This window comes from Culex pipiens, chromosome 2 (assembly GCF_016801865.2).
Source record: "Culex pipiens pallens isolate TS chromosome 2, TS_CPP_V2, whole genome shotgun sequence".
Lineage (NCBI taxonomy): Eukaryota > Metazoa > Arthropoda > Insecta > Diptera > Culicidae > Culex > Culex pipiens.
Window position 1 is genome coordinate 169,029,964 of NC_068938.1, and position 22,220 is coordinate 169,052,183.

Sequence of the window (22,220 nt, forward strand, 5' to 3'; positions counted from 1 at the left end):
CTCCTACACCTGGCTTGAGCTAACGACCTTACTCTCTAGGTTAGTTCGGGGCCAACATTTATTTCCCCGTCCGACGGAAGGCGTGGTCAGACAAATCTCGCCTCGAAAAATGCCACCGGGACTGTCTAGGATTGAACCCAAACCGACTGGATGAGAGGCAACCACGCTTACCCCTACACCACGGTTCCCGGACAGAACAAAAAAACTTTAAAATTTTACAGGTTTTTTGATAAAGGGCTCCGTTTTCAAGATAAAGCCACCGGAAGTTTGATTTTAGCGAAATATTTGCAGTTTTTTGATTTTTAGAAATAATGACCATTTCTATTTTTTTTTTTTTTAAAGAAAATTTGCTATGAAATTGTCAAAGAGACATTGTAGATTGGACCTCTGGTTGCTGAGATACAGCGGCTTAAAGAAAAAGAAAAATGAAAATTTAAGTTTTCTAAGTCTCACCCAAACAACCCATCGTTTTCTAATGTCGATAATGGTCCGATTTGCAATATTTAAACAAGAAACATTCGTGAAATTTTTCGATCTTATCGAATTTATAACTCGGTGGCAGATTTTTAACCATACTTCACTATATCTAAAAAATGCGGGTTTTGCCCCGTGAAACATAAAAAAATCTCGATATTAAAAAAATACGTATTCAGCAATTTCCCACGAAAACAGCATGATTTGAAAAAAAAAGTTCTCCGATCGGGCTCAAAATTTGTCTGGGGGATCCTTGGCCAAAATAATTAGACCCGTTTTTTTTTGTTTGGCCATTAGGGAAAAAAATGACCAAGAAGGTTAAAGCTGCCAGAAATTAATTAATTAACAACAACAAAAATGGCAATTTTCGTCGATTTTCGCAAAAACCACTTTTTTCAAAAAGTCATATCTCCGCGCCATTTCATCCGATTTTAACTGTCCTAGACGCAAAAGAAAGGTGATTAGTTTGGCTATTTGGGAAAAATAGTAAGAAGTTTAAAAAATCTAGCTTAATATTTGAAAAGGTGTTATGAAAACATAAAATGCTGTTTTGAAGGTCTCGGGACCAAAGAGCCTATGTCTGAAAATATTTTTATCGGATTCCTCGGAAAATTTCACATAACATATCAAAAAATTGTGAAGTTATGTTTTCGATACTCTGAGATACGATTTTTTGAAAATAAAAACTAGGGTTTTCGACGCGCCACGCGCAAAAATGGGAAAATGACGAAAACGGAAAAAAAAAGACTTTTTTCACTAAAACTGCGATGACCTATACATGTTAGGGTACCAAAATTTTCGTAATTAAAAGACGCAGCCGTCGATCGGAGAACGAATCATGCTGTTTTCGTGGGGAATTGCTGTAATTGTAAAAAAAAAGTTAATAAAAAAATCGGCATTTTTTTTTTCGTGTACCTATTTATTTCTCAAAGGTCCTCAACAATACCTACAACTTTGCCGAAGACACCAAATTGATCAGAAAATTCACTCAAAAGTTACAGCTGATAGAATATTAACGTACCATTTTTGTATGGACAGCTTCCAAAATTGTATGGAGACTTGTATGGGTGAACCAATGACACAAAATAGCTTCTTTGGTCTTTTGAAAGGCCCCACAAAAAAAATCCATTTCCCGTTTTGGGAGAGAGTTGCTCACCTGGCAAAGAAATGTAGAGACGTGATGTTTTTATTTTGAATTGCCTGAAATTATATTTAGTTTCTAAACATTTTTTAATAATCCATGTTTCAATTCAAAATGTGTTTTTTTAATTAAAGGTGAAAAAATAAACAGAAACAAAATTATTATAACTGTATAGTTTGGTTAAATAACTAGCCATCCGATCAATAATAGTAAATAACTGGACGTTAAAATCAATTATTAAACTTTTAGTAATGTTAATTTTTATAGTTGAGCAGTTCTCTACGGAATCGGTCTTTTTTCTTTAATTTTAATTTTTGTATTTTTTTGTATTTTTTTGTATTTTTTAATAGGGGTAGGCGTGGCTGAATGGTTACGCTGTTCGCTTTGTAAGCGGAAGGTTCTGGGTTCGATTCCCATCTGCTCCTATCGAGAAATTATGGAAAGAAGGAATTATGAACACTTGAATACGAACGAAAAATTCATTAGCTCGCGGCGGGGTTCGATCCCCCGTCCTTTGGGTCAGCAGACAAAATGCTAACCACCAGACCATCGAGGCTTAGTTGTCTAGAAGGATTAAGAATGCTATAAGAATCCAAGAAACTTGATTGGAATCTGTGTGAACCTAAGAACAGGAAAATGCAATATTGAATGCAAGTTGAATTCAAGGACGACATTGGTTGCATAATTGTTAGGCGAATATTGAACTTTCAACACGACCAGAATTCACCACAAAAAGCTTGGTGAACCGAATTGGAAAGCTTCCAAAAATGAATCCAAGAACATACGAAGAATTAAGGACTATAAATAGATTTGACCGGCCGCATCACTTACCACGGTGAATCCTGGCTTCACACCCATCTTACTAACACCCTCAAACCTCACGTGATACTTTGTCGAAGACGCAGCTGATTTAGCGGTCTTCATCACTCAAGTATCGGACTAAAATTCCTATCCACTTCCCCCGTGTCTTACCACTGGTCGTGGCCGGCGCTGTGATTGGCTAGCATGATAGGGACATTTGAGAGTTGCGAAGTGGTGATGATTGGTTCCTACTCTTCATCTGTGGTCCACGGAGCAATTCTTGGAGGTCCTGGTCAATAACAGAGTTGCAACTACGGGTAGACACCAAAATAAAATAAATAAAAAAATAATTTTAATTTTTGTATTTTTTAATCCGGCTGAAACTTTGTTGGTGCCTTCGGGATGCTCAAAGAAGCTATTTTGCATCATTAGTTTGTCCATATAATTTTCCATACAAATTTGGCAGCTGTTCATACAAAAATGATATGTGAAAATTCAAAAATCTGTATCTTTTGAAGGAATTTTTTGATCGAGTTGGTGTCTTCGACAAAGTTGTAGGTATGGATATGGACTACACTGAAAAAAATTGCTACACGGTAAAAAAAAATTTTGGTGATTTTTAATTTAACTTTTTGTCACTAAAACTTGATTTGCAAAAAAACACTATTTTTAATTTTTTTTATTTTTTGATATGTTTTAGAGGACATAAAATGCCAACTTTTCAGAAATTTCCAGGTTGTGCAAAAAATCGTAATATTGAATGTTTGGCCCGTTTAAAATGTTAGTCTTGATTTTAAATTTTTGAAAATATTTTTTTCGAATAGATCGGAAAATTTCACGAATGTTTCATGTTTTGACATTGTAAATCGGACCTATAGTTGCTGAGATATCGACATTAGAAAATGGTGGGTTGTTTGGGTGAGACTTAGAAAACATCAATTTTCCTGTTTTTTAGCCTTTGCATAGCAATATCTCAGCAACTATGGGTCGCATCAACAAAGTTCAATAAAGAAAAATATAGAGAATTTTCTCAGCTTTTCAAAAATATTTTTATCAAAGGTGGGCAAACATGGGCACTAATTTTAAAAAATGAAAAACTGCGACTATTTTCAAAAAAGTTTATAAAAAAATGGTTATAACTTGAAAACGGTGCAATTTATCAAAAATTCACTTAAGTACTTTTTGATTGCAAATTCGATTTTACATCAAAAAATGAAGTTGAAAAATTTTTGCGACCGATATTTCGATTTTTTTTAAAAATCAGTATTGATTCAAAAAATCATAACTCGGTCAAAGATTTTTTGCCCATTCTGGAAATTTCTGAAAAGTTGGCATTTTATGTCCTCTAAAACATATCAAAAAATTAAAAAATTAAAAATAGTGTTTTTTTGCAAATCAAGTTTTAGTGACAAAAAGTTAAATAAAAAATCACCAAAAATTTTTTTACCGTGTAGCATTTTTTTTCAGTGTAGTTCATATCCATACCTACAACTTTGTCGAAGACACCAACTCGATCAAAAAATTCCTTCAAAAGATACAGATTTTTGAATTTTCACATATCATTTTTGTATGGACAGCTGCCAAATTTGTGTGGATAATTATATGGACAAACTAATGATGCAAATTGGCTTCTTTGGGCATACCGAAGGCACCAACAAAGTTTCAGCCGGATTAAAAAATACAAAAAAAATCGAATGACCGAAAACTCAGAGAATTGCTCAGTTGCAGGGTTTGATGATTTTTGCTTTACAATCAAGAACAATTCCATGTCAAATAGGGAATCGGTTGCACCCGGCCCAATCTTATGGGAAATTGGACGATCTTTCCGTTAAAAATATTTTTGAGACTAAAAAATCAAGTCTGCCATACAGAAATTTCCAAAAACCATCAAAAAACCTATTTTTTCATCATTTATATTTTTAAAACCGCTGTATTTTCACAAGGTTTGGACCTAGGACAATGGTCAATATGGAGACTATTATGTAAAATTGTCTGGAAAATCGACCCTCGTGTTCGGTTTTTGACGTTTAGAGCACTGCTGAAAAAAAAAACAGTTTCAGTAAATGATTTTTGTATTTTTCTAGGTGAGTTGGTCCATCCTGCATTTTTCGTGAGTCTTTTTGTAACATCTCTGGCTATTTTCACAAAAATTTTGAACGAAAAGAAATCGTGGGATCACCTTTAAATTTGACTTTAAAATTTAAAAATCAAAAAAAGTAATAAAAGTGGATTGTTTTTTTCTTTCAGTGTATTTTTTTCGGAAAGCCTGTCAAATTTCCTACAGGTTTGTCTTTGACCACTTTTTGATACGGTGCAACGGCTTCGTGATACAGCAATATTTAAATTACGTGATACAAAAATATTTAAAACACTTTCGCCCTTCTCAAATGTCGTTATTGAGGGTAACTGGCTCCATATACACAAAAATTGCTTATATAAGCGTGGGATAAAATGTCTACAAAGTTTAATTGAAATCGGAGAGGGACGAGAAAAAAGTACCTTAAAAATTCCTGTTTTGGGCTGGAATTGCTCAATAATCAAAGTTCAAACGATTTTTAGAAATGCCCGACCTTTTGAATTAGGGTATGAACTCTTTTCAAGGGTATTAAATTCCAATCGTTTTCGATAAAAAATATTCTATAATCCCCTTGAAAAAGGCTCAAACCCCGAGTCAAAACGTCGGGCATTTTCAAACAACGATTCGTTTAGACTTTATTAATTTGACCGAGATCATCATCAAACACTTTCAGTAATTGAAAAAATATTATTTTTTTATTCTAGGTCTTTATTATATATCACAACTTTGCGATCAGGCAATCCCTTCTTAAGATACTGATTTTCAAAATTTCAAATTCCCTTTTTTGTATGAGAAGCCCGCAAAATTATATGGAACTGTGTAAGCATGGACAAATATATCCATATAAAAAAAACACAATTCAAAAACCTTTAAAAACAATTTGTGAATCCATAAAAAATATCTCCCCCATCTTTTAAAAATTATCAAGCAAAATAATGCAGACATTTCTAATTATTTTCAAATGTAATCCACGATACTGAGGGTTACTAGCAACATCAATCTGGTCAGATTTAAATCATCCGGCCGTCCATCGTCACCGCCATCATCGTAGACAGCCCAGTCCAGTCAGTCTTCAGGCTGCTTTAATCTCCAACTTTGGGCACGTCTTCTGAATAATTCATCACCGTTGCTGCAGGTCCTCCCCGCCCCCATCTCTCGCTCTCTCAACAGGTGAATTCCGTTGTCTCCTACTAGGAAGTAATGGGATCTCCTAACCACTCTCCTCTCCCCTCTTAGTCACACCTTAGTATGTATACTAAACACGGCGCGCTCTCATCGCACATGTTAATAACAGCGCATTTCGCGAACGAGAGCCCCCTTGCGAAATTTACATAAAATAAGTTGGAAAAGTTTGATTATGCCGGGCACGGGGGCCGTCGAGATTTGGCGCTTTGGCTTTTTAACGAGCCAGCGACGGCGATGATTTCCTACTTTGACAGTTCTCGCTTCCTCTAGAAATGCTGAACAAAGAAGAGTTTTTTTTTGTTTTTGCTGGGAGGAAATTTAAAATTCCCAAAGCGTTTGCACGTTTTTTTTTTGCCATACGTTAACTACACCTCGAAAGGGTATACTAAGTCGCGCAGAAACTTACATAATTAGTATTTCGGTGGGGCGATCTGCCTTCTAAAGCCATCGATCGAGCTTATCTCCGTGCAAGACAATGGGTTCGATTTAAAACGTGGGTGACAAACGGATTTCCTTGTTGGGGACTTCCCCCTTGGCTGATAGCGACAACAACAGCCGTGCCATAAATGTTCAATTCTGTGCGGCGATAAACATACGAAATTTATTAGCGATTCAAATCGAGCTTGTAAAGATTTATGGCTACTTGTCTATTTGAGAACGTCAATTTCAATAATTTACACAAAAATAAGACTAGAAATGGCTTAAGATTTAACTTTGTTCTATAAAAAATTAACACAACGTTCCAAACAAAGTTCTTTAAGTCACTGCAATTAACATCCCCCTGCAGGCAACAATTGCCACACGTTTTAATTTAGTACACACATCAAACTACTGTGTGCATGGTACTTCAAGTCGCGCAAGCCGTTGACCTATTTTACTACGGGATACCGAAAAAGTTTGTGTTCTTTTGCTCAGTTTGTTGCTGGTTTCTGGGCGACAGTTGCATGCACTCTCTTCTCAGTGTTGAGTAAACCACAACAAGAGTACACACCAGGCAGTCTGTGTTTGTTTATTTGTGTGTGTGCAGTTGGCAGGGATTTAGTGAAGAAAAGCATGGGCGTAGTTGACCTTCTACAACCCAACCACGCCTCTAGGCGGGCTTCGATCTAAAAATTAATAAGTGTGTCTTGTGTTATGTGACTTTGCTCTAGTTTTTTTTTTTAATGTAATTTACTGGTGTCAACTTTGACTTTGATTCTTACTAACATTTCCTCTATTTTATGTCAAAATAAGTATTCAGTAATTTTTGTAGTGTACCAGACTTTGCCTCCAAATATTTTTTTTTACAATTTGAATGATAATGGTATTTTTCTATAGTAAAAAATGGGGGGTAAACAAGTAAAGAAATGAAAGAGTGGCTGTAAAAACATGAAAAAAAACTAGACAGGCAACAGGTTATGGTGAGAAGTGGTCGAGTAAGCCAAATACTATCAGAAACAAACATAGACTTAACAAAATAAATGCAAATTGAAATACTTAAAAATAAAACAAGAGAAGAAGTTTTTCGTTGCTCGAAATGATTAATTTCGAGTTGCAAAAGATTGTTCAAAATAAATAAAAGCAATGATATCCCTATGAAAAATTATGTTCCTAAATTATAGGGCGTCCAATTTTCCCGAGTTTTGAATTTCCCGGGAAACGGGAAAAATATTTTTTGAATCCCGGGAATTCCCGGGATCCCGGGAAATTTTTGCAGCAGTCATAAAATCTATGTTTTCATTATATTTGTTACGTTTTTCTAGCTTAAATCATAAAATTAGCTCAAAACTGTTGATGGTGATAAGCTACACTTTAATCTGAACAAGGACAGCAGTAGATAATTTAAAAACACATAAAAAAATGAGTTCTTTGATGTGCTTTGGAATTTATTTAAACCAGAATTCTGAATATATTTCTTTTATTTTTTTATTCATATAATAAAACATTTATATCATACAAAACTTATACAATTTCATTGTAAGTGTCTAAAACAACAAGAAATAAAATTATACCAGACAATGTAACACTTTGGATAAGTTTAGAATTTAATTTTTTTTATTCAAAAACATATTTAAAAAATTATCTTTAAGTCACTACCAACCAACTACCAACTGGGGATAATCGGGACTGCAGTCTGAATAGGCACAGGAGATTTTAGAGCAATAAATTTGGAAATCGGTGTACTAATTGTTTTGATCTGTTCCTGCTGTAATCGAAATCAATCAAAACAATCAGAACATTATTCAAAAAAAAAATTAGCTTAAACAGCTGTCTTAATTCGTTTCTTTTGTCCTGATTTGCTCCAGATGCCGGTTTATGATGAAAAGTTAAATAATTTTTAAACAAAAATTTGAACAATTTTCCCTGCCAAATTAATGCTGTGATATGCCGATTATAAATTTTAATGCTTTAAAATGCTTATCGATTACTAATTTCCACAACCAAATCTGAATTTCTAGACCAAAATTTGATATGTTTTCAATTTCGGAAATTCCCGGGACAAAATATGAAAAATCCCGGGATTCGGGAATTCCCGGTTTTGGAAAAATCCCGGGATTTTTGTCCCGGGAATTCCCGGGATGGACGCACTACTAAATTACGTAAAAATAAAAAAAACTTATTTTTTTTAACTGATGTGTTTGTCTCCCAACATTTTTAATTATTTGCCAAATAATCATGAGGCAAAAAGTTAAATAAACCAATGTTCAAGAAAAGGAAAACTGAAACTGGAAACCGTATAAAATCAATGAGACATTTGACAAAAATCTATAATGTATTTAATTTTGCGAAATGTGTAAAAAAACATTAACAAACATGTTGAATGTTTAAAAAAACATTGTGTGATACTGTTAATTTCTGAATTTTGAAAATGATGCTTAAATTCTGAAAATAGCATTTGTTTTATTTCGAAAAAATTAAATGATTTATATTTTTGAAATGAAAGCCAAATGATTTTGTTTCCACCAAGGTTGAGGGCGAGGGGACACAACATAAAATAAATTCGTTTAAAAATTTCTACAGTAAACACAACGCAAACGCAAATATTTTTTATCAAGAAAATCTATGGTATAAAATCTATTTAAAAAAAAATCTCATGCTATCTGCCTTTCTGAAAAAGTTGAAAAACGCAGGATGTTTTAAGAAATAAATAATTTCGTATAGAATTGAAACTCACCTAAAATCCATAAACATTTATAGGAAATTTTTATAGTTTGAACCGTTTGTGACATAAAATAATGTCATTTTTAAACAATCTCAATTATTTTCAACTTTTTTCTATCTCTATAGACATTGTCTTTTTTTTTCAAAAAGTCAATGAAAAAAATTACGACTTTTTTTGTTTATACCAAGACAAAAAAAAAGATGAATAAATCTCGTTTATAGATTGAAAAAAATAAATAAATAATATACAGCAATTCCCCACAAAAACAGCATGATTCGAAAAAAAAAGTTCTCCGAGCGGGCTCAAAATTTGTCTAGGGGTTCCTTGGCCAAAATAATTAGACCCGTATTTTTTGTTTGCCCATTAGGGTGATCTACGCCATGTAAGGGTGGTCTGAAAAATAGTGGTCGCAAAAATGAAAAATTTACGAAAACAGAAAAAAAACAACTTTTTTCAACTCTTGGTACCCTCACAGCTAAGTTAACAAGTTATCGCAGTTTTAGTGAAAAAAAAGTAGATTTTTTTCCGTTTTCGTCAATTTTCAATTTTTGCGCGTAGCGCGTCGAAAAACCCAGTTTTTATTTTCAAAAAATCGTATTTCAAAGTATCGAAAACATAATTTCACCATTTTTTGATATATTATGTGAAATTTTCCGAGAAATCCGATAAAAATATTTTCAGACATAGGCTCTTTGGTCCCGAAACCTTCAAAACAGCATTTTAAGTTTTCATACGACCTTTTCAAATGTTAAGCTAGATTGTTGAAGCTTCTTACTATTTTTCCTAAATAGCCAAACTAATCACCTTTCTTTTACGTCTAAGACAGCTAAAATCAGATAAAATGTCGCGGAGATTTGATTTTCTGAAAAAAGTGGTTTTTGCGAAAAATGACGAAAATGGCAATTTTTCGGACCACTCTTAAATGGCGTAGGTCACCCTAATGGCCAAACAAAAAATACGGATCTAATTATTTCGGCCAAGGAACCCCCAGAAAAGTTTTGAGCCCGATCGGAGAACTTTTTTTCGAATCATGCTGTTTTCGTGGGGAATTGCTGTAAATTATTAATCTAATGAAGATTCATAGAAAATATAGTGATAAGTTCTTAAATTATTCATGGAAAAATAATTTTAACAGTATTCAGGAAGATTATTTTCAAAATCGAGTTAAAAAATTTACATTTGTTCAGAATTTTTAATACAATTTTAGATTATTGATTTTCATAAACCCAATCCAGTTTTTCATGAATAATTTTTCTTGTTTAAACAATCTTTCAAAATACTTCAACATTAAAACGAATGCAGAAGTGCAATTTTCAGAATGTTACTGAAAATTCATTTAGTTTTTTTTTTTCAATTCTCTTACAATGAATTTTTACCTGTTTTTTTATATTTATAAAATCATTTATAGAAAAGAGTACAAGGTTGCATAAAAATGCTTTTTCAATTTAATTATAGGCAAGCTGATATTGCATTTAAAATGCTTGAACATGTTCTAAATTTTGCTAATTATAATTTTGTGCATTAGGAGTGACGTTTTCGAAAATTGACTTTTTATTATATATTTGATCCAGGTGAAGCTTTATCTATTGATTTTTCAGTTCAAGTAATTTGTTTTTGCAAAATTCTCCATAAAAATGTTGAAAGCTGTCCATACTAAAGTGCTTGTGCTTGGTCATCTTGAAAAAGGATTTTCAGAATAATTTGGAGGTTACGACAACGTTTAGGGGTTTTCAAAAAAGAAGTGGGCACAGGGATTTTTTTCCAATTTAACTATAACTTTAAATTTTTACAACTCTATTTTACAAAATTTACCCCTCTCGAGTTTTATTTTTTTATTTGTTTTAGTATACTAAAAGTGATAATTTTTGAGCTTGCTTTTTAAAAAGGAATTTGGCAGCTGCAAATATTCTTCAATGTTTATATAATTTTTTTTTTCATTTTCGACTTCGGTCAGAGGCGAGGGACATAAACTTCAAAAAATATTTGCAACATTTTTGTATTCAATTTGAATTTTTAATAAAAATAATAGTACTGTGTTTATAAAGTGTAATATTTTTGAGTAATGATCACCCGCCGTTTTTCATTGTCAACAAATCTAAAAAAAATTAAATTTTGATGCTGAAAAAATATTTTCAACATCCAAATCAAACCTAACATTTGAAATAGGCTTTTAGGTTTGGTTTGCCTCTTTGAAAAAGTTAGTCGTGATATTGATATCCCGAAACGAATAAAAAAATACATAATTTCACAAAAATTTCATTATTTACTTTAAAAATAAATCAAAAGGTTTACAAGATATCGTCAATGGAAAAATAAGAGCTAATTTGGTAGCACTTGGAAATATTTATTATTCCTAATTTTTATTTTTTGCAAGACCATACCCAAAAATCAATGGTCCGAATAACAATCTCTACAAAAAAATAAAAAATATTTGAAAACATCAAGAAAAATTTACCTTAAATCAAGGAAATCTGAGAAAAAACAATCTTTGCAATTTTTTTAAATTACTAACTAATTCAAAACATTAAAAAAAACATTTAAAATTCTTATGTCCGCCACTGCCCTAGTACTCAACCAAGTTTCTACTAAGTCTCGCCTCAGAGACTAGGTCACGAAATGCAACACGCGCCACAGTCAACAACAAACAAACGGTTTTGAGAAATTCCTTCCGAAGCGGGGTTTTCTGTTTCAACTGGTGCGGTGAGAAATATTTTGTTTACAATCTGGGCCCGCGACGACGACCCCACCACCGATGTTTACAATTAGCCAGCGTTATTCCCTTCTCGTAACAAAGTTGGATTTTCCTCTCGCGAATTAGGGCAATTAAATCGTCAGCCCAACTATTTCTTGAAGTGGGGGTCATTCATAAACAATGCATTTTAGATGAAAAATGATCTTAATTATATCAATTCATGGCATGTTTTGAGAACAACCTCACGTGATTTATGAATGACCCCCTGAGCAAAGAGTACCTTGACAACTTGGAACGTTTCCCAGGTTGATCCAGGGAAGGCACGGCGCTACAAATCGACGCGTAATTGACCTGATTACTGCGGCATGTCGCAAAACGAGTGCGCGCCAATTCTTGGCCGACTAAATTTTGCAGTTTGCTCCGCTTCTCCGTCGACTTCCTCCACCCCGTTTAAGAAGTCGCCATTTGAAACTCGACTCGAGGAAATCGATTGATTGAGAAGCAGAAGAGGCGCTCCATCGTTCAAATATTCAGCGGATTGCTCAATTATTCTTCAATCCCCCTCGCCTCTCCCCTTTGGGGCAGTCACAAATCAGCCAAATTGGCCCAGCACGTTGAACCTCTCTAGGAATGTGAAGACCGGCGGGCCAAATCATCTCGTGGGGTTGTTGAGGAAGCCGGTTCTGCCTTAAACCGGATTCGGAGATCCTTGAACTTGTGCGGTTCTAGTCGTGAAACTTGGATTTTGCTATTCTCTTTTAAGTCGGAATTTTATTTCTAGTTTTTCAAGAATTCGAATATTTCAAATTTTCTTCTATTTTTTTTTGTTATTATTGGAATTGAAAACATCTAAAGACCTTGCAAACCCCTTAAAAATAACCTCAACCTTGATGAAACATTTATAAACCGACCACATTTGCACAAATTGCAGTAAACAACAGCAGGCGGTTAAAAAAAACCTTAGAAGGTAAACACGCACCATTGATCCAATTTCACTCTAGCCGGCAAAAATGCTAATCCCTCTGCCGCACACAAAAGTCCTAGGCGCAAACTAGGCAACGGAATGTGCATTTTGTGTGCACTTTGCAAAGGGGAGGCGGCAGAAATAAAACACGAGTTTCCCACCCTAATCACCCACACGTGGTCACTGCTGCGGGGGGTGTTTAGTTTAAGTATTATCTGAGGATTTAATTAGAAAGGTACTTTGCAGTACTTTGAGGAAATTGTTTGACTTGTTTATTAATATGAAGATTAAAATGTGTCAGAAATATCCCATTTCAAGCCACGTGACTTTAACCAAGCGGGACAGTATTGGCTGTCCAAAGGAAACTCGGAAAATGGCCTTTGGTTTGCAAGTCGTGGTTGGCCTTAACCGGTTAGCCTGGTAATGTGGAAAACGTTCCGCCCATTTGTAATTCAATATAGTGTAGAAATTCCAGCACGTGAGCCATCCATAACTGACCTTTTGGATTTGGACCACGTGTGGTAGCAGCGGATTTATGGGTCATTGGATATGGAAAAACTTAAGCGAGGAGGATTTGAATTTGAATAAAGGTTAAGATATCGAAATAACTAAGATGATAACATAGTAAAAAGTTATGTTATTTTGTTAAATCATTTAAAAAAATATTATCCTGCAAAAAATTTTAGAAAGAAAAAAAACTAAACACAAAAAAGTTTGGTCTCAAAACAGCATAGCATGGCATTAACTTACTGAAAATATAAAAAAATTAACCAAGGTTGGTTAATCAATTAACCAAGGTTGGTTACAAAAAATAAGCGTAATGGTTTATTACGCTGATAAATTGCAGGACATAATTACAAAACACTCACTCTCCCGGTATTTTCACGGAAGTGACACTTTGTAAAACTCAGCTAGAAAATTGAATTTAAGTTTTTTCAGAAAGTACTACTTATTAGTAGTCAGAGCGAGTTGTGGCGCTATAACCACGGCAAATAGAGTCCAGAGCTTTCGTGGAAATACAATGTCCCATCCCAGAGGGTCCCGGAGTACCAAACCTTCTTAGCATGGTGCTCCCAACGAATACAACCAAAATCTCGGAGCGTATGGTGGTGTGTCCCCACGCTTCTTCCTCCCCTGTCGATTCAGAATTGTGTTGTTGTTCGAACACTCAGTGCTCAAACTCAACCCAATTACGAGTCATCTCTGCGATACGGCTTTACGCAGTAGGCCTGGCCGCTTTAACGCTTGTGATGTCTCAATGCATTTCAATGCAATGGCGCACTACAAATGTTAATAAATGACAACAAGAGTGCTAGGCGTCATCTAACCTAAGGCACTCTCCAGGATCCCTTCGAAAGATTGGCTGCGCTAGGGTCTGATTAGATTAGATTAGATTAGATTAGAAAGTACTACTTATTAGTAGTCACATATCTTCAATCCACTTTTAATTTTTATCAGATTAAAAACAAATTCATTCATCAATTTTTTTTCAATTAAAACATTGTGAAATTTACAAATATTAATTAACGAAGCATCTAAAGTTATAAATGAATTATCAATCATCTAAATTTTTAAAAATGATAAATTAGATATATAAAATAAAATTAGATAAATAAAATTTTAACAATTAAAATGGTTGATTTTACTTTCGTAAATTTAAACAAAAACGTACTTGTTACTGTACATTTTCAGTTGAATTAACCAAAATTCAGTATTAATTTAATGACCTGTTTATTGAAAATGCTAAAGGCAAAAAGCTAACAAATTTCCCGAACTCGAAATAACGTGCTCGACTGTTAGCTTTGGTTTGTTTGTTGATTAAATATAATTAACAATTGGTTCAATATTTAAAAGATGAACTTGTGTATGTTAACGATTGTCATTTGAAGTCAGGAGCAATGAATTTGTGTTGCCAAAAGTAGTTAAATAATTATAAACTTGGTAAGTAGCATTATTGATATTCTTCATTCATCATTTTAATGTATGCAACATTTACTTACGTTCTTTTTTCAGTTTATAGCCGAACATGAATTTCTTATTAAGTGACTAATAAATTTCATATGTCTATTTGCAGCAAAAATGTTCGCTTTGTGAAAAATAACTAAATCTGAGACCGTTGTAAATGATGACTAATCGGATGATTTCACAATGATGTAAGTGAATACAACTCTTAATTTAATACAAAATAATAAAAATAAAAGCTTAAAACTTGGTGAAAATTATGGTTGGTTTCTATTTTTCAGGAAGTCATGTTAAGTTTAACATCGTTTTAAGTGTCTTTAACAACATTTTTAATGAGTTTTTTTTAATTATTTTTTTTTATTTATGCAGGGTATTCATTTAAAACAATAATCAAACCTAATATTTCATGAAAACAGTTTGAAAAAAGTACGTCTTATACTTATTACCAGTAATTTAATTACCTCATGAAAAAATAGTATAAATAGTTTAGATTTTAGCCAGAATAAATGCGAATAAAAAGACACCCAGCATATATTTACGAGGCAGTATTACAAAATTTACTGCAAATTCCATAAAAAAATAATGCTGACAACAGCTGATTATTGATTACATGTACGAATATTTTTGTGAATTCAAGCAAGACATTAGTTGAAAATATAGCTATAAATTCGACCCATCCTGTATCGTTAGATATTTAAAGAAAATATATATCAACACTAACATTGATTTTGGTTAATCAAGCAATGTTTTGTTATAAACCCCTAATAATTTGCTGCATGCAAAAATATTTCGATTGATACAACAAAAAAATTGCTGAAAAATATTGTCCAGCCTGTTTTTTACATACTATCCCACAATATTTCAGCTGAAAACAACATTTTTTTTTTAGTTATTTTTCTCAAAAAATATTCTTGCAGTTAACTATAATTTTTTTCGGCCATTTAACCAACAAAAAAAGCAATTCCAACTATTTTTTTAGTTACTTTGAGTTACCGGTGGTCAACAATTTCGGTTTAACAAAATCAACAATCGATTGTTGAAAAAAAGCTGTGTAAAAAATTGACCCATACTTTTAGTTAAAAAACCAAGATTTTCTTGGATTTGCCTTGGCCGGTCTCTCCGTGTTAGTGAATACAACACTATTTTTTATACAAAATAATAAAAATATAAGCTAAAACTTGGTGCAAATTTTGCTCGGTTTCTATTTTTGAAGAATTCTCGAGAAATAAACATCTTTACTAAATATGTTTAACAAAATTTGTTTTATGCTTTTTTATTATAATTTTTAAAAACATTAATCAATATTTACAATATTATGATGTTCAAGTACAAAAATTTGGCACTGTATTTATGTTAAGGTAAATTAAAAAAATCGTTTTGTTAAAACTGCCCGCAACTTACGCAAAAAATGTGTGTTTTCACGGAAAGTACCAATTTTTTTTAAGACCCAACACTGCCTCTAGAAATAATTCGAACAAAAAAAACGCCATAGCTCCAATTTCAATCAATTTTACTTTTACTTGTTTCATGTATCATTAGGAATTTATTGAAAAGCGTCTTATTCTTGGTGAAACTTTCGACTAAATCATAAATATCTGGAAATGAGTACATTTAGTATATACTAAATAATGCACATCAGTTGACTTGATGGCATTTCCTCCCATCAAAACTGGGTCACACATCTGCAAATGAATGGAGGCTCCAACCTCAAACACACCCCGCAACCCTCTTCTCGCAAACAGGTTGCCATTTCCACCTCCGGACCAGGTTGAGTGAAATTTTCCGGAATCAAGCATCAAACACACGTCATCTCATTCAGCGCACACCTTCGCTCATTTAACGTGAAATCCCTTTTCTCAGCCTTATGACGTCTACAACTCAACCACCACCCCACCCCCACCACACACCCTCACGTAGGACTTGCAAAATGGTTTGAATGGACATCCGGAAACGGAAAATACGAAGCTGAATTTTGCCTTGGGCAAAGAAAAATAAAATCAACCAAAAGAAGGAAGCATATGTTGTCTTTTGACAGAGAGAGAGTGAGAAGGAGCAAACGAACCAACAAACATTCAGAACAACTGTACACATAATCCCCAAGCAAAGCTCTCGAAAATGTCCTCTCAGCAGAGATATCTTTTGGCTTCTGATTGACCCAATTTTGGCAGCGGCTCTGGAAGCATGAATTTCCCACCCTCGAATGGTTTGTTTTCCTTTCTGATTTTGGAAAAATCTTGCAGAGTTGATACTTTTCAAATTTATAAACATTCTTTAAGGTTTTCTTTGAAAAAGTTTGATAAAAAACGGTAAATAAAAGGTTTCAAAAAATATTATTTAAAAAAAAATTAAGCCAAACTCCAAATGTACTAGAGCTTCTCTGCACAAATTTCATTCATCACATGGGAACGATGCCAACTAGTGTTCAGAGAGAAAGAGAGCGGGAGAGATGACTTCCTTGATCTGGCTGGCCGCTTTCTCACTTCCCGAATCACGAAACACGTCACGGGCAAGGATGCCAGCCCGACCCCGTGTGTTCCGGGGGACGAGAATTGATCATTGAATATTCATTAGTTTGTAATTGGATTTGGGACGATTTTTCAATGAGGGATTGGCAACGCTCCATTTTCTTATTAAAATGTATTATTTAAGTCGTCATATTTCCGGATTCTGGAAAATGCTATAGATTGAACCTTCTTTTTGCATTAACATAATAGAGATTTGCTCTTATATTAAAATAAAGGATGTTTTTTTTTCAGAATTTTTGTAAACAATTCAATCAAACTAAATGCTTAAAAAATGGGCACAGAAAAAAAGATAACGTTGATTTATTTTTGTTAATTAAGAGCATTGAACAATATTTGATAAACATTGTGTAAGTCTGGATTATGGTTACCTTTAAATTTAATCTTATTTGGGTATAATATTTTTCATACATTAATTTGTGTTTTTAAACAATTAAATGAAACCAGTTAAGATAAATACCAGAATTTTTTACACAGCCTGAAAAACAAATTTATAAACTGAGAATAAAGTATTTTAATGAAAATCAATTAAATGTAAGCATTTTTTCCATTCTGTTTATATGTTTTTGTCGATTGGCAATTGTTTTTTTAATGCAATACAGAATTTTGATGGATCATTTCAATTTGATTTTGACAATCAAAACCCCTTATGATTCTTTTGATTTTCTTCAAATGATTAGTGGACCAAATTTTGCAGTTTTTGACCTTAAAGCCCATGATGATCGATTTGAATTTGACAAAGTTATGCATTTTAATTAAATTTAATTTGTCTTTTTTGTGAAATTTTGATAAAGTGCATTTTTTAAGTTGACGGAGCACATCAACCAGAGTTTTGCACCAAGATATTTGTTATGGATTTTTTTTTTCAAAACTACGGGAACTATTTATATAATTTTTTATTTATCCCCTTAAATACTATCTTCAACTCAACTTTAAACAAAGTTCAATTATTATTACAATCAAAATGGAGCAGAATTGGGTCTATGAGTTGACAATTTCGGAATAAGAAGATACCTGGAATGTTTTTTTGAAAAGGTCCAATAAACCAAATTTTAATTTTTTGGTTTCTGGGTAATACAGTTTCTTTAATACCCCCGCCTTGAAGGTTTCAAAAACACCCGAAAAGCAAAAACTGGAAATTTTGTTTATTTAAAACTCCAGATACAAACATCCTAGGTTAACTAAGACATTTTCATATAGTTGAGTAAATTATCTACAATTGTTAATTTTGAGGACAAAAAACAAACTCTCCACAACAATCGTTCAAGGGGTCATTCTTGTGCAAAATTAGCTGAACTTTCCGAAAAAATACTTTTAAAAGCACACGATTGAGTTTTAGGGGTTAAAAATTCGAAAAACTGGTCAAAAATAATCAAAATCATAACTTTTTCAAAAAACTTTTTCGTAAAACTCTGATAACTTGTGAAGCATACATGCAAACCCCTTATGTTTATATATCAAAATTTGTTGTTACACTCTAAAATATAACCCTGCAAAGTTAGAAAAATCACGTTATTTTGTAATGAAATTTTTTTTTTTTCATTTTATTTAAACCATCACGAAAAGGAAAAACAAGCTAAAAATCCATTTAAATTTGAATACCTAGGTAGTTTTAATATTCCAAATGTGGAAACCATATTTTTTACAAATTTGATATATTGCTTATTGCGAGATAAAATCGCGATCCTCCTTCGCTTCGAATGACAGGAGATTAAAGCTGCCGAACTTCCGCGTTGTAAAATCAGCAAGTTGAACTGAAATTCCGCGTAGATTTTGGCTGTCAACTTGGTTTATTTTCAATATTTTCCAAAAGTCAGCAGAAAATTCAAGGCTACCTTTAACAACAGCCGAAAATTTCTGGAGTTTTTTTTGAAAAGGTCCAATAAACCAAATTTCCAGTTTTTGCTTTTTGGGTGTTTTCAGAACCGCCTTGAGTCAGGGGTATTGAAAAACACCCAAAGAGCAAAAACTGAAAATTTGGTTCATTGGTCCTTTTAAAAAAAAACTCCAGATTTGTTCTGCGGCTGTCATGCGGCGATTCTTCTGCGGTTATATCAACGCGCGTGAGCTCCTATTATCAACGCCCGCGATATTATTATTATACAATTCTCTTAAAATAAGTCATGGCAAATATACAGTCCAGACTCGATTATCTGAAGCCTCGATTATCCGAAGTTTTGATTATCCGAAGTTCGATTATCCGAAGTGAAATTTCGCCAATTCCTTCGGATAATCGAGTCTGGACTACACAGAAAAAAATGATGGTAATATTCATCAGGAAATGGTGACAGATATTGTGGCAAAAAAAAGATTAGTTTTACCCCAGAAAATGATGAATATTCATCAGTTTTTTACATTTTTATGTAATATTACTCAAAAAAAGAGGTAATGTTCAACCAACCAAATTTTCAACATTCCAAAATTCGACTTATTTTTTTTCTGTGTATAGTATTATTTTAGGAATATTATAGCTTTCCTTTAAAAGAAATAAGTTCAACCGATTTCATATGTATTCCAAATTAATAACTTCGTCTTTCAAGAAAAAAGAAACTGATTTTCCATAAATAAAGGTCAGCGAGATAGTATTGAAGTCAGACTTTTGCTAAACTCAAACAATTGTAGGCTTATATTTCAAGAATACTCTACCGCAGAATGTTCAACATACATAGCAAAAAAAGTTGAATTTTGGAATGTTGAAAATTTGGTATGTTGAATATTACCTCTTTTTTTAGTAATATAACCTAAAAAATGTGTAAATGTGAAACTGATAAAAATTCATCATTTTCTGCCTTATTATTGCACTTTTTTTCATATCAAAATACCAGAAGTTCATTGAAGACCTTCGGATAATCGAAACTCTGGTAATGTCAAAGCCTTAGAAAGCCTCGAAAACTATTAAAATATTTCGCTCTACAATTCAACAATATGTTTGAAATTATTCTTTTGAAAAAAATCTCCGGAAGCATGGCATGGAAAATTTCACTTTGGATAATTGAATCCCGCAATTCAAATTTTATTGGAATGTGTTCCGGGTCCGGTGGTTTAGTGGTTAGCGTGGTAGCCTCTGAACCCCAGTATGGCCTGGGTTCAATCCCAAACGGAGCCGGTGGAATTTTTCGAGACGAGATTTGCCTGATCACGCCTTCTATCGGTTGGGGAAGTGAAACGTCGGTCCATTTGCTTAAAATAGGTTTTGAGTGACTCACCACACATAACCTTCGGACGCCTAGAAATGAGCAGAAACTTGCAACAGATACCACAAAAGACCCGGGGTCGTTAAAGTGGATTGCTTTGCTTTTATAAATGAGTTCGCTGTGTTCGAATTTGGTGTTAAAAGTATGATATAAAATGTTTTCAAGATTTGATTATTCCGATTGTTGTATTAAACATCGTGGGAAAATTCAAAACAAAAAAGTTTTAAAACAAAATAAATGTTGATTCATTTCTCAAAAAAAAAAAAATCACAGCCATACTTCCTAACATTTACCTTCTTCACCAGGGAAAACAATGTATCAAATTCGTAGTAACATTTCGCTCAAGTGACAGTTCACGTCAAGTAAGAGGGGGATAGACTGCTTGTTTACAAACGCAGATTCGCCCTTTTGAACTGTTACTACGTAAATAGAAAAGGATACAAGGATTTCAATACACGAAATCTCAATCGATTTCCCAACGAAAATGAATCCCTCAACCGGCAACCCGGTTTCTGCTCATTCATCTGACCTGTGCCTCAAACGATTCATTCATTTGGGCTCACTCCACGAAAAGCAAAAGAGAGAAGAGAAGCAAAAACAAAAAAAAACAACACAAAAATCGAGGTTATTGAATCGCGCAAATAAGAAAAACAAAACCCGAACCCGAACAAAGAGACAAGGAAGAAACAAGTACACGAACCCAACAACAGAAAACGATTTGGATACAGTGCCTGCCTGCTTGAAGTCGTGCGAGCAAAGCTCTGCTGCAGGGAATGAGAGGAAGGTTAAAGCGAGAGGAAGGAGGAGAGAGCGCAAAAACTGGAATAGTAGAGTGTGACAAGGAAGGGAAAAGGAAGAATAAAAACAAATGAAAAAGTTTTGGAAATGGTTTGTTTTCTTTTGGGTTTTCATTCATGATGTGATATTTTATTTTTTTTTTACTTTTTGTTAAGAATTTAGTACAAATTTAGCATTGATGAATAATTTACCTTCTTTTTGAAGCTTTCCGCACGCAAATTCGCCGAATTTTCACCAATTTTCAAACATTCAACAACGCTCAGCTGCGTTTTCCCAAGCAATTTGTGGTGTGTTATTTTTCTGCCAAGTCAGTGTTGTTGTCTTCACACGTCTCCGAGTATAAATAAATGATTCGCGTTTCTTTCGATTAAGGAGATATTTTTAGAACACCCACAATGCCACTCAGAAGAATATCTGTGTTTTCCCTGTGTGCAGCTAGCACTTTTACTTTTGATCTCACTTTCTCCCTCTCTCTTTCTCACTTTTCTAGGTGAGCACTTCTCGGAGGAAGAGGGATGAAAATTTCGAACGGTGGAGGAAGAAGGGAAGTAAAAGAATTTTCCTTTTTGTGTTGTTTGGCAATGAAAATTCTGCACCACTTTTGTTTGCCACTCGAGACCCTCTTTTTTCACGATCAAGCTGGGAAGTAGCCTATTCACAAATTACCGTGTGAAGCTGTCAAAGTTGCACTCTCCACTGAACTTGCCCCACTTTTTGTCGCAATTTGTTAGGCACAAAATTTCGATTTTTCCTCGCGCAAGTTACGCAAAAGCTTTTCCGCACAATTTTCACGACCTTAAGGCGTAGCTTTTCTTCCCTCAACAAGGAAACTCTCTTTAATACTATCACACAAAGTTAACACGGTTAAAGTGTGACGGTAATTGTTTTTTTCCTTGCAACCGGAGAACAGAAACAAAAAAATTCTACGCAAAATCGGCAAACACCGCGAAAGAGCTTGAACTCACACCACACCGTGCACCGTCACACGCGCGAGGGGTGCTTCACCTTAAGCAGACAGAAGTGAACTGGCCGTGCTGGTGAGTAAAATCGTCGCAGCCAGCAGGGAGAGAAGATGCAAAGTGTGTGTGAGAGGGAGAGAGAAAAGATTGAAGCAGCTGCTGCGGTGGTGTTCTGTCAAAGTTGAATGTGAGTAAACACCACAAAGGCCTCTGCGGCTGTGAATGGTTCTAAAGAGGGGTAAAGAGATTGATAAAGATGCAACGAAAAGTGGAAACGGTGATGACAGAAACGGGGTTAGTTTGATGATT

General features: G+C 33.8%; 1 protein-coding gene across 1 annotated transcript in view; it reads right to left on the bottom strand.

Annotated features, from left to right (window-relative positions):
* The window catches only part of LOC120417222 (uncharacterized), a 126,073-nt gene extending 104,092 nt beyond the window's left edge, over positions 1-21,981 (bottom strand). Inside the window, exon 1 of the mRNA XM_039579183.2 lies at positions 21,144-21,981. The gene's annotated coding sequence lies outside the window, so the exon portion shown is untranslated. The remainder of the gene's footprint in view (positions 1-21,143) is intronic.
* Positions 21,982-22,220: the final 239 nt, after the last annotated feature.